The 14,631-nt window shown below is 49.0% G+C and overlaps 1 pseudogene; it reads right to left on the bottom strand.

Annotated features, from left to right (window-relative positions):
- Positions 1-361: 361 nt before the first annotated feature.
- LOC120029236 overlaps positions 362-14,631 on the bottom strand; it is a 66,520-nt pseudogene continuing 52,250 nt past the window's right edge.

Below are 14,631 nucleotides of genomic sequence, written 5' to 3'. Positions count from 1 at the left end.
CCAGCCGTACCAATGTGTCGGAGGAAACACTGTACAACTGAAGTCAGCGTGCATGAGCCCGGCCGCCACAAGGAGTAGCTAGAGCGTGATGAGACAAGGACATCCCGGTCGGCCAAACCCTCCCCTAACCCGGATGATGCTGGGCCAATTGTGCGCCGCCTCATGGTTCTTCCAGTCGCAGCCGGCTGCGACACAGCCTGGGATCGACCCAGGATCTGTAGTGACACCTCTTGCACTGCGATGCAGTGCCTTAGACCACTCCGTCCCTCGGGCGGCCTATGATTACTAGTTAAAACTGACTGGGCTGGGGCTGACTGCATTGAATTGAAATAGCAGTTGAGGAGATAAAAATAAGTCAGAGTTGATCGATCTGATAAATATGTATTTGTTAAACGTCTACATATGTACATTCTCAGAGAATAAGGCATTTAAGTTAATTGTAAAAATATATTTTTTGTAAAAAACACAAACACAAAAATAACACTAACCATGTTTGATAAATGACCACTTGAAAATATGATGTACATTTGGTCCCTGGATGAGGTCAGAGTCGAGAGGCCAAGCTGCTCCTGACAGAGGTGATGGCAGCCTTCTCTCTCTCCTTAACCTTCGCCTGGATCTTTCCCCAGTTCACCTCCACCTGATGGGGGGGGGGGGGGGGGGGGGAGAAAGAGAAAGAGAGAAAGAGAGAGATTAGAGAAGTGGGTCAGTCTAATGGAACATAGTGTGATAGAAAGGGCACATTGCCTCTTGTAACAAAATACTGTCTAGTTTCGAAGAGAAGAAGTCTTTACTACTACAGCTGGTTAGTGTTCACTATATGACAGTCAAAAGCAATGACATATCCTAACCTGTCAGCGTACTGCATGAACCTCTTGTTGGTCTCTTTCTTGCTAAAGTCCTGCAGGATCAGCACTGTGTCCACATGGGTCTTATGTTTTACTGCCAGCTCCAACGCCCTGAGGACACATGAAGCTTTCAGTCCCATTCACAGATGCATATGTAAGTATACACAGACAGACAAACAGAAAGGCATGTCAGAGAGACAGAAATATTCAGATTCACAGGCAGACAGACATTTAGAGACAGACACACACCCCCACACCTGTCCCAGTTGTAGAGGTTGATGTGGACCTGTATGGCTTGGTAGACCAGGCCAGCCTGTAGCAGAGTGGACAGTAACATGTGGGTCACTAAAGATTCCTTAGATGGCAGATCCTTGATAGAGTTAATATACTGCACCTTATCCACTTGGAGAGAGAAATAGATTGATGGAGGGTCTTACCTCTCCAATGGCAGCGTAGCCCACCTCCACTGTCGTCATCTCCCTATTGGCCATTGCCATGCCAGCGAGACACGCCCACAGCAACTGGTCCTATAGAAACAGAGACAGACATTAAGCAAATAGGAAATGAAATTTGCCATGCACACATTGTCTTAGCATAAATAAACACACACACCACGTACGCACACATACACACACACGCACGCACGCACGCACAAACAAACACACAGGATAGGGAGCAGGCATGAGTGCCAGGGGACAGGGAGCCGGGGTATGGGGGTATTTGTCAGGGGGTGGAACTGCTGCTCAGCCTGACAGGCTGGTGGTGGTGCCGGGGCGTAGCGCGTGGCCTAGCCCTGACCACAAGGCCCTGCACAGGGGGGCTAGCTTAGCCCTGCTCGCCTGGGTCATTAAAGGGATGGGGCACTGAGAGAGAGGAGGGCTGTGTGTTATTAGAGGGATGGGAGGTCCATTACACTGGCGTCTCTACAGGGACACTCTTCCCATTACCAGTCTGCTCATCCTTACAACACAGGCCTCGTTAGTGTCACTCTGCAGGGCACACACACTCACACACACCCTGTAATCTGACTTCCGTGTGTGTGATTCTAAGTACGCAGACGTACTTAGACAAACATGCAGGCACACACGCACACAGACATAACGTCACTCCCATTCACTCTTACAGTCACACTCAAACTACGCCACTCAACAGTATCGTTGAAAGCAAAGCCCAGAACAACATCCTCATGCATCCTGTCATCTCATCTGAATCCTTCATTAAGACAAACAACATTGGCCATAAAACTGTGAAGACAACAACAAAATCATCCTTTGCTAAAGCCACTAAATGCTGGTCAGAGAGTCAGAGAGAGATAGGCCAGTTTCCTCCAATCAGAGGAGAGATTGTGGTGTTGGCTCACTGTTAGAGCCTGGCTGGGGACTGAGTCACACTGCTGGGCTGCCCATGTTTGTGTGACTGTGTACAGTATGGTTGTTTGTGTACAGGCCTATCAGCATGTGTGTGTCTATGTGTGTGTGTGCGTGCGTCTGTTACCAACAATCAGTGCCATGAAAGTATCCACAAGGGGCTAATCCTCCATACCTGGCTGACAGGACTTCCCCACAACACTCCTCCCACTCCGGGAAAAACCACACCAAACGGCCACGAAAGACCAAACCCTTACCAGAAATGAGGGGAGGAAGGAGGAGGGATGGCTATTAAAAGTGGTGACGCTCCTTCTTCCATACAGTGCATTCAGGAAGTATTCACACCCCATGACTTTTTCCACATTTTCTTGTGTTACAGCCTGAATTTAAAATGGATTAAATTGAGACTGTGTGTCACTGGCCTACACACAATACCCCATCATGTCAAAGTGTAATTATGTACAAATTAATCAAAAATGTAAAGCTGAAATGTCTTTACCCAATAAGTATTCAACCCTTTTGTTATGGCAAATCTAAATAAGTTCTGGAGTAAAAATGTGCTTAACAAGTCACAATGAGTTGCATGGACTCACTCTGTGTGCAATAATAGTGTTTAACATGATTTTTGAATGATTACCTCATTCAAAGGAAACCGCTCAGGGATTTCACCATGAGGCCAATGGTGACTTTAAAACAGTTACAGAGTTTAATGGCTGTGATAGAAGAAAACTGAGGATGGATCAACAACATTGTTGTTACTCCACAATACTAACCTAAATGACAGAGTGAAAAGAAGGAAGTATGTACAGAATATGCAAAACATGCATCCTGTTTTCAACAAGGTACTAAAGTAAAACAACAAAAAATGTGGCAAAGAAATTAACTTTACGTCCTGAATACAAAGTGTTGTTTGGGGAAATGTCAACACAACACATCGCTGAGTACCACTCTTCATATTTTTAAGCATGGTGGTGGCTGCATCATGTTATGGGTATGCTAGTCATCGGCAAGGACTAGGGATTTTTTTTGGGATAAAAATAAACAATAGAGCTAAGCACAGGCAAAATCCTAGAGGAAAACCTGCTTCAGTCTGCTTTCCAAAAGACACTTGGAGACAAATTCCCCTTTCAGCAGGACAATAACCTAAAACACAAGGCCAAATATACACTGGAGTTGCTTACCAAGACGAAACAATGTTCCTGAGTGGCCTAGTTACAGTTTTGACCTAAATTGGCTTGAAAATCTATGGCAACACTTGAAAATGGCTGTTTAGCAGTGATCAACAACCAACTTGAAGAATAAAAAAAATAACATTTGAAAATATTGTACTATCCAGGTGTGCAAAGCTCTAAGAACTTATCCAGAAAGGCTCACAGCTGTAAGCGCTGCCAAAGGTGATTCTAACATGTATTGACTCAGAGGTGTGAATACATTGTCAATCGATTAGCTTTTTTTTGCTCATTAGGCCAGACAAAGTTTAATTACAGGCTGACTACATCGCTCGCGTCGCGTGCGCGAGCGTTGCAAAATAAATGTAGAAATATATATTATTCAATTATTGCACCCACACTGCTCGCGTGCGCCAAGGGCTAAAATAGAAGTCAGTTCTAACACACCAGCCAGTTTGGGTTCCGTGTTACTGTTTATTTTGGCAAAATATGCGGCTCTTTGTTTATAATGCACTGTCAGCTCTCCCTTGATGACACGGAACCCAACCCGGCTGTGAGCATGCTCCATCGTGCATACATTTATTTTGTCACCCCCACACCAAATGCGATCACGACATGCAGGTTAAAATATCAAAACAAACTCTGAACCAATTAACTACTGTTATTCCTTTACCACCTAATGATTTTATTGATTTATTTATATATATTTTTTCGCTCGCTCACCTCACTTTTCTGGGGGGAAAATCCGTTAAACAGTGAATCAATTTTGTCTGGCCTTATGGGATATTGTGTGTAGCTGGGTGAGGAGAAAAAAAAACAATTGAATCAATTTTGAATTCAGGCTGTAATACAACAACATTTGGAATAAGTCAAGGGGTATGAATACTTTCTGAAGACACCCACCTCACCCCCCTCTCCCATCCCCTGTCCCCTCTAGCCATCCTTCTCCAGGGTTGTGGTTATTGCATCATAACCTACAAGACCCTGCTAGGTAAAGTCCCTCCTTATCTCAGCTCGCATAGCAGCACCCACCTGTAGCATGCGCTCCAGCAGGTATATCTCTCTGGTCCCCCCCAAAGCCAATTCCTCCTTTGGCCGCCTCTCCTTCCAGTTCTCTGCTGCCAATGACTGGAATGAACTACAAAAATCTCTGAAACTGGAAACACTTATCTCCCTCAAAGCAGCTCACAGATTACTGCACCTGTACATAGCCCATCTATAATTTAGCCCTGTAACGTTCGTCTATTTCTTCCTCCTCCTCGGATGAGGAGAGGCGAGAAGGATCGGACCAAAATGCAGCGTAGGTGGAATACATGATGAAATTTATTTAAACAAGACGACGAACACGAAGAACACTTGAATAACTACAAAACAATAAACGATGTGAACAAACCTGAACTAGAGAACATAACGCACTAACAGGAACGAACACATACACGAACGAAAACGAAACAGTCCCGAGTGGTGCGACATACACAGACACAGGAACAATCACCCACCAACAAACAGTGTGAACAGCCTACCTTAATATGGTTCTCAATCAGAGGAAACGTAAAACACCTGCCCCTGATTGAGAACCATATCAGGCTAATAGACAATGAACCTAAACACATAACATAGAATGCCCACCCCAACTCACGCCCTGACCATACTAAACAAATACAAAAACAAGGAAAACAGGTCAGGAACGTGACAGAACCCCCCCTCAAGGTGCGAACCCCGGGCGCACCACCTAAAGTCTAGGGGAGGGTCTGGGTGGGCATCTGTCCACGGTGGCGGCTCTGGCTCAGGACGTGGTCCCCACCCCACCATAGTCAATCCCCGCTTTCGTAACCTCCTCCTAATGACCACCCTCCAAATTAACCCCACTGGATTAAGGGGCAGCACCGGACTAAGGGGCAATACCGGAATGAGGGGCAACACTGGAATGAGGGGCAGCTCCGGACTGAGGGGCAGCTCCGGATTGAGGGGCAGCTCCGGACTGAGGGGCAGCTCCGGACTGAGGGGCAGCTCCGGACTGAGGGGCAGCTCCGGACTGAGGGGCAGCTCCGGACTGAGGGGCAGCTCCGGACTGGCTGACGGCTCTGGCTGGTCATGGCTGGCTGACGGCTCTGGCTGCTCATGGCTGGCTGACGGCTCTGGCTGCTCATGGCTGGCTGACGGCTCTGGCTGCTCATGGCTGGCTGGCGGCTCTGGCTGCTCATGGCTGGCTGGCGGCTCTGGCTGCGCATGGCTGGCTGGCGGCTCTGGCTGCGCATGGCTGGCTGGCGGCTCTGGCTGCTCATGGCTGGCTGGCGGCTCTGGCTGCTCATGGCTGGCTGGCGGCTCTGGCTGCTCATGGCTGGCTGGCGGCAGGCTCTGGCTGCTCATGGCTGGCTGGCGGCAGGCTCTGGCTGCTCATGGCTGGCTGGCGGCAGGCTCTGGCTGCTCCTGTCTGGCGGAAGGCTCTGGCTGCTCCTGTCTGGCGGAAGGCTCTGGCTGCTCCTGTCTGGCGGAAGGCTCTGGCTGCTCCTGTCTGGCGGAAGGCTCTGGCTGCTCCTGTCTGGCGGAAGGCTCTGGCTGCTCCTGTCTGGCGGAAGGCTCTGGCTGCTCCTGTCTGGCGGAAGGCTCTGGCTGCTCCTGTCTGGCGGAAGGCTCTGGCTGCTCCTGTCTGGCGGAAGGCTCTGGCTGCTCCTGTCTGGCGGAAGGCTCTGGCTGCTCCTGTCTGGCGGAAGGCTCTGGCTGCTCCTGTCTGGCGGAAGGCTCTGGCTGCTCCTGTCTGGCGGAAGGCTCTAGCGGCTCCTGTCTGGTGGACGGCTCTGAAGGCTCAGGACAGACGGGCGGCTTTGAAGGCTCAGGACAGACGGGCGGCTTTGAAGGCTCAGGACAGACGGGCGGCTTTGAAGGCTCAGGACAGACGGGCGGCTTTGAAGGCTCAGTACAGACGGGCAGCGCAGGCGGCGCTTAGCAGACGGACAGCTCAGACGGCGTTGGGCAGACGGGCAGTTCAGGCACCGCTGGGCAGACGGCAGACTCTGGCCGGCTGAGGCGCACTGTAGGCCTGGTGCGTGGTGCCGGAACTGGAGGTACCGGGCTAAGGACACGCACCTTCAGGCTAGTTCGGGGAGCAGCAACAGGACGCACAGGACTCTGGAGACGCACAGGAGGCTTGGTGCGTGGTGCCGGAACTGGTGGTACCGGGCTGGAGACACGCACCATAGGGCTAGTGCGTGGAGGAGGAACAGGGCTCTGGAGACGCACAGGAAGCCTGGTGCGTGGTGTTGGCACTGGTGGTACTGGGCTGGGGTGGGGAGGTGGCGCCGGATATACCGGACCGTGCAGGCGTACTGGCTCCCTTGAGCACCGAGCCTGCCCAACCTTACCTGGTTGTATGCTCCCCGTAGCCCGACTAGTGCGGGGAGGTGGAATAACCCGCACTGGGCTGGGTTGGCGAACCGGGGACACCATGCGTAAGGCTGGTGCCATGTATGCCGGCCCGAGGAGACGCACTGGAGACCAGACGCGTTGAGCCGGCTTCATGGCACCTGGCTCAATGCCCAATCTAGCCCTGCCAGTGCGGGGAGGTGGAATAACCCGCACCGGGCTATGCACACGTACAGGAGACACAGTGCGCTCTACCGCATAACACGGTGTCTGCCCGTACTCTCGCTCTCCACGGTAAGATCGGGAAGTTGGCGCAGGTCTCCTACCTGACTTCGCCACACTACCCTTTATCCCCCCCCCCCAAGACATTTTTGGGCTTGACTTACAGGCTTCCTACCGCGTCGTCGTGCTGCCTCCATTCGCCGGTATCCCTCCTCACACTGCGCCAGAGAATCCCAGGCGGGCTCCGGCACTCTCCTTGGGTCGATCGCCCACCTGTCGATCTCCTCCCAGGTTGTATAGCCCAGATCCTTCTCCTGCTTCCGTGCTGCCTCCTCATACCGCCGCCTCTCGGCTTTAGCTGCCTCCAGCTCTTCACGAGGGCGGCGATATTCTCCAGGTTGTGCCCATGGTCCCTTACCGTCCAGAATTTCCTCCCATGTCCAGAAATCCTGCGATCGCTGCTGCTGCTTTTTCCCACGCCGCTTGGTCCTTGGTAGGTGGGTGATTCTGTAACATTCGTCTATTTCTTCCTCTCCTCGGATGAGGAGAGGCGAGAAGGATCGGACCAAAATGCAGCGTAGGTGGAATACATGATGAAATTTATTTAAACAAGACGACGAACACTTGAATAACTACAAAACAATAAACGATGTGAACAAACCTGAACTAGAGAACATAACGCACTAACAGGAACGAACACATACACGAACGAAAACGAAACAGTCCCGAGTGGTGCGACAAACAGTGTGAACAGCCTACCTTAATATGGTTCTCAATCAGAGGAAACGTAAAACACCTGCCCCTGATTGAGAACCATATCAGGCTAATAGACAATGAACCTAAACATAGAAACACATAACATAGAATGCCCACCCCAACTCACGCCCTGACCATACTAAACAAATACAAAAACAAGGAAAACAGGTCAGGAACGTGACAAGCCGAAACAACTACCTCTTCCCCTACTGTATTTATTTATTTATTTTGCTCCTTTGCACCCCATTATTTCTATTTCTATTTTGCACATTCTTCCACTGCAAATCTACCATTCCAGTGTTTTACTTGCTATATTGTATTTACCTCGCCACCATGGCCTTTCTTTTGCCTTTACCTCCCTTATCTCACCTCATTTGCTCACATTGTATATAGATTTATTTTTCTACTTTCTATTATTGACTGTATGTTTGTTTTACTCCATGTGTAACTCTGTGTTGTTGTATGTGTCGAGCTGCTTTGCTTTATCTTGGCCAGGTCGCAATTGTAAATGAGAACTTGTTCTCAACTTGCCTACCTGATTAAATAAAGGTTAAAAAAATAATAATTACAAAACAAGTTACAAACAATGTGAAACAACAAACAAAATAGCATCGTTGATTAAGAGCCGATAAGACGGCCATCATCATGTCTGCCGCTGTGATGTTCCTCTCCTGTGTTGGTGTCTCACACCCCCCACTGAGTCTCTGAGGAAGAGTTGAGTCTCTCTCTCGTTCATTTACGTCTTTGCATGTTGTGATACAGCCCGGGATCGAACCCGGGTCTGTAGTGACACCTTTAGCCCTGGGCCTTGGAATGGTGAAGGGTCCATGACGGAGCCACTGTAGTGGAGCTTTAACGAGAAACGACCAGCAGCTTTGAATTAGTTTCTAATTAGCCTGGGTGACACCATTTACGTATTTAACCTCCCCAACACACACATACACACACACAACCCCTGAACCCCAACCCCAGTGAGAGCCTAACATGCTGACCAGACCGGACACGTGCGCGAGCGTCGCAAAATACATTTAGAAATCCATGTTATTAAATTATTGCGCCAACGAGCGTCTGCGTTACCAAGGGCTAAAATAGAACTTCTTTCTATTTCTGACGCAGATCGCGCTGAAAGTCCTGCCTCTCCCATCTCCTCATTGGTTTATAGAAGCAGGTACCCACGTGTCATCTCCTCATTGGTTATACCCACGTGGGTGATTGAAAGACGAAATGTTTTGCCGGTTGTCGTGGTAAAAGTGTAGATGCCAATCACCATATAATTTCAAAGATGAAAAAGCCTGGAAGGAGGAGAGATGACTAGAAATGATTCGGTTGGCCGTCTTATGTGTGGATTAATTGTCGGAGTAGAGGACCTTGTGCATTTCAGGTAAAATAACAACTCAATGTTTATATCCCAGGACAAATTAGCTAGCAACAGCAAGCTAGCTAAATAGGACAAATTAGCTAGCAAGTGCAAGCTAACTAGCTAAATTGTCATACATGTTTAATGCTTTTCGACCTGTCCCCAAAATAATAGCATTGGTTCAGAGTTTGTTTTGATATTTTAACCTGCGTGTCGTGATCGCGTTTGGTGTAGGGGAACAAAATACATTTATGCACAATAGCGCACGCGCGCAGCCGGTATGAGTTCCGTGTAAGCATTGAGCTGCATTGGTTATTTTTTAAAATTTATTTCACCTTTATTTAACTAGGCAAGTCAGTTAAGAACAAATTCTTATTTACAATGACGGCCTAGGAACAGTGGGTTAACTGCCTTGTTCAGGAGCAGAACGACAGATTTGTACCATGTCAGCTCAGGGATTTGATCTATCAACCTTTCGGTTACTGGCCCAATGCTCTAACCACTATTCTACCTGCCGCCCCATAATGTTGCTGCTACCATCTCTTATGACCAAAAAGAGCTGCTGGACATCAGAACAGCGATTATTCACCTCGAATTGGACAAAGAGTTTTTCTTTAATGCGTCGTATGGGAAGGATATACTACAAACACCCGAACAGGCCCTCATCCACGTCATTCGCTGGAGAAGGAAACAAAAATTTCGCGGAAAGAGATCAGGGTGCCTTGTGAGGATCAGGCGACGAGTGGCTAATCTGCCTTTGCCATCCGTCCTGCTAGCTAACGTTCAATCGCTAGAGAATAAATGGGACGAACTGAAAGCACGTATGTCCTACCAACGGGACATTAAAAACTGTAATATCTTATGTTTCACTGAGTTGTGGTTGCACGACGACATTAATAACATACAGCGGGCGGGTTATACACCCTATGGGCAGGATAGAACAGCAGCCTCTGGTAAGACACGGGGCGGGGGCCGACGCATATATTTAAATGTCAGCTGGTGCGCGATATCTAAAGAAGTCTCAAGGTTTTGCTCACCTGAGGTAGAGTATCTCATGATAAGCTGTAGACCACCCACACTATCTACCTAGAGAGTTTCTGTATTTTCCGTAGCTGTCTACATATCACCATAAACCGATGCTGACACTAAAACTGCACTCAGTCAGCTGTATACCGCCATAAGAAAACAGGAAAATGCTCATCCAGAGGCGACGCTCCTAGTTGCCGGGGACTTTAATGCAGGGAAACTTAAATCAGTTTTACCTCATTTTTATCAGCATGTTAAATGTGCAACCAGAGGGAAAAAAACTCTAGACCACCTTTACTCCACACACAGAGACGCTTACAAAGCTCTCCCTCGCCCTCCATTCGGCAAATCTGACCATAATTCTATCCTCCTGATTCCTACTTACAAGCTAAAATTTAAGCAGGAAGCACTGACTCGGTCTATAAAAAAGTGGTCAGATGAAGCAGATGCTAAACTACAGGACTGTTTTGCTAGCATAGACTGGAATATGTTCCGGGATTCTTCTGATGGCATTGACTAGTACACCACATCAGTCACTGGCTTCATCAATAAGTGCATCGAGGACGTCGTACCCACAGCGACTGTACGTACATACCCTAACCAGAAGCCATGGATTATAGACAACATTCGCAATGAGCTAAAGGGTAAAGCTGCTGCTTTCAAGGAACGGGACTCTAACCCGGAAGCTTACAAGAAATCCCGCTATGCCCTCCAACGAACCATCAAACAGGCAAAACGTCAATACAGAACAGAGATTGAATCGTACTACACCGGCTCCGACACTTGTCGGATGTGGCAGGGCTTGCAAACTATTACAGACTACAAAGGGAAGCACAGCCGAGCACTTCCCAGTGACACAAGCCTACCAGACGAGCTAAATAACTTCTATGCTCGCTTCGAGGCAAGTAACACTGAAACATGCATGAGAGCATCAGCTGTTCCAGACGACTGGGTGATCACGCTCTCCGCAGTCCATGTGAGTAAGACCTTTAAACAGGTCAACAAGGCCACAGGGCCAGACGGATTACCAGGACGTGTACTCCGAGCATGCGCTGACCAACTGGCAAGTATCTTCACTGACATTTTCAACCTCTCCCTGTCTGAGTCTGGAATACCAACATGTTTCAAGCAGACCACCATAGTCCCTGTGCCCAAAAACACTAAGGTAACCTGCCTAAATGACTACCGGCTTGTAGCACTCACGTCTCTAGCCATGAAATGCTTTGAAAGGCTGGTCATGGCTCACATCAACACCATTATCCCAGAAACCATAGACCCACTCCAATTTGCATACCGCACCAACAAATCCACAGATGATGCAATCTCTATTGCACTCCACACTGCCCTTTCACCCCTGGATAAAAGGAACACTTATGTGAGAATGATACTAATTGACTACAGCTCAGCATTTAACACCATAGTGCCCTCAAAGCTCATCAATAAGCTAAGGACCCTGGGACTAAACACCTCCCTCTGCAACTGGATCCTGGACTTCCTAACGAACCGCCCCCAGGTGGTAAGGGTAGATAACAACACATCCGCACAGGGGTGCATGCTCAGTCCCCTCCTGTACTCCCTGTTCACTCATGACTGCATGGCCAGGGACGACTCCAACACCATCATTAAGTTTGCCGATGACACAACAGTGGTAGGCCTGATCACCGACAACAATCAGACAGCCTTTCGGGAGGAGGTCAGAGACCTGACCGTGGGGTGCAAGCATAACAACCTCTCCCTCAAAGTGATCAAGACAAAGGAGATAATAGTGGACTACAGGAAAAGGAGGACCGAGCACGCCCCCATTCTCATCGACGGGGCTGCAGTGGAGCACGTTGAGAGCTTCAAGTTCCTTGGCGTCCACATCAACAACAAACTAACATGGTCCAAGCACACCAAGACAGTCGTGAAGAGGGCACGACAAAACCTATTCCCCCTCAGGAGACTGAAAAGAATTGGCATGGTTCCTCAGATCCTCAAAAGGTTTTAAAGCTGCACCATCAAGAGCATCCTGACGGGTTGCTTCACTGCCTGGTATGGCAACTGCTCTTAAAACTGCATTGTTGGTTAGGGGCTTGTAAGTAAGCATTTCACTGTAAGGTCTACTACACCTGTTGTATTCGGCGCATGTGACAAATAAAATTTTATTTGAATAAACAACTGGACAGACACGAGACAACAAGACCAACATGAGACAATCGAACAGACATGAGACAACCACACAGAAATGAGGAAAGAAATTTGACACACTGAGACAAGACATTGAGATACACACACACACCCCACTTCCAAAGAGTGACAGTGAGTTCCCACGCTGCCTGTTGTTACCACGCTATGGTTGGGGGAACCCATAAGGTCTATCAGAACACAACACTAGAACCCTGGAGAAATCACATTCACTGATCTGTGGCCCCCCAGCCCGCGTGGCCCCTCTCAGGGGGCTGAGTGTTTCCCCTGGGGCCAGGGCTCTGGTTCTCTGGTCCCTCTGGCCCTGCTTTGCTCTGCTGCAACCCACAATGTGCTAGCAATTACAGGCCGCTAATTACACCATTTATCCTAAATAACTGGCTTTAAGAGAGAGCTCAGAGCTCATGGCTCAGAGCAGCCCTCCTCTCCTGGGTAGGGTAGGGGCAGGGCCAGGGAGACAGCAGGCCTGGTGTTAGACATTTGGCACTGGATTATTTCACACCATTATTCTATTTTCAAAATAATATGAAGAGTTTTTTTAAGATGTGTTTTGTACAGTATTTGGTGTTGAATATGATGTGTGCTTTGCTCTATACAGATCAGACTCATTCTGCACCGGACCAGGGAGTCACCAGAGAATGTCCCCAAGAGAATGTCCCCTCTCCTGTCAGGTGTGTGTTACCTTGGCAAGGCGGCAGAGGCGCAGTGCGTCCTCCCAGCGAAAGGAGGCGCTGTACTCATGCAGCACGGTGGGGTAGGGAGATAAGTTGCTGTACACCAGCGAGCTGTCACCTGGGTCCCGACGTAGTTCAGGATGTGGGCCGCACGGCTGAACTCACTGTGGAGGGGGACAGACCGACAGATATAATAATACATTCTGTACACACAGCCACTCAGCCTAAGGGCAGCCACTCAGGAATCTCTTTTAAACAGCTTTTACACAACATGAAAACATTTCAGATGAAGCAGTACCTTTTATTTCCGATAATGGGGAACTGATTTCTGTGTTTGTGTGTGTGTGTTTACGTGCACATGTTACCTGGCGTCTTTCATGTAGAGTGTTTTAGCCAGCAGGTCCAGTGAAGACCGCACCGGGATAGTGCCACACAGTGAACTGTGTGTCCTGAATACCACACAGGATGTTAGCGGAGTCGTCCAGGACATAGTGTGGACCACAGTACCTATTGAGCAGGATAGAGACAGACAACACACTCTTATTGACTACACACAGAATAACTAACTATAACCTCTACCACATGGTGTGTAGACCATAGTGCATGTGGGTTATGGTTAGAAAGATCTATCTGGTAGGCTTTAGGTGCTTAACAACACAAAGCAGTTTGAAATCTATCTCCCCCTCCCTTTCTCTCTTTCCCTCTCTCCTACCTATCTTGCAGATGTTGTGTTCTCTGTTGATGCGATGCACAGCGGTCAGGTACAGGTCACGGTTCTTGTCTATGACTGCGATCTTCCTCTCGCTGGACGGACCACACTGGTCCAGAGCTATCTCCACCACCTCCATCTGGAACACACGCACGGACACACACACACACACACGCACGGACACACACACACACACACGCACGGACACACACACACACACACGCACGGACACACACACACGCACGGACACACACACACGCACGGACACACACACACACACACACACACACACACACACACACACACACACACACACACACACAGTGAAATGGGAGGCAGAAAGTTGTGTGAGAGAGGCCTGGTTCACATGAGCAGGGCAAACTGAACCAGCAGTGTCAAACCCCACCAGTCCCCATAACACATACACTTACAATATTGTCTTTTGATACACATCTCTTCTCAACACATGATCACCCATATCACAAGCCCTCTCCTCTCCTCCTCCACACTCTCTAGTCCCCAGTACAGCCCTGAGTACACAGCCACAGAAGGACTAGGGGGGAACAATTGAGGCCAGATCAGAGGGAAGATACTCAACTCAGAGGGAAGAGGTGGAGGAAAGGGGAGACAAGAGGGAGAAATGGGGGAGGCAAGAGAGTGGAAGGGGGTGCCAGCAGTCTGACCCCACAGCTCCTGGCCCATACTCCCCAACAGGAGTGTATATGTGTGTGTGACTGTGTGTGACTGTGTGTGTGTGTGTGACTGTGTGTGTGTGTGTGTGTGTGTGTGTGTGTCAGAGCCAGCTGGCTCCAGTGCAGTGCTCCTCTGTCTTGGAGCTGTGGAGTGCTGGCAGAGACAGTAACTACTGATCCTGGCTACTTCTCCTCCTTTTCTCTCTCTCTCTAATTCACTCCCTCTCTCTTAATCCCTTTCAGTCCTGTTCTTCCTCCATAACC

The sequence above is a fragment of the Salvelinus namaycush genome, chromosome 34, assembly GCF_016432855.1.
Source record: "Salvelinus namaycush isolate Seneca chromosome 34, SaNama_1.0, whole genome shotgun sequence".
Classification (NCBI taxonomy): domain Eukaryota; kingdom Metazoa; phylum Chordata; class Actinopteri; order Salmoniformes; family Salmonidae; genus Salvelinus; species Salvelinus namaycush.
Note: the sequence above shows the minus strand (reverse complement) of the source record. Positions and strands in the feature narration are given on the sequence as shown.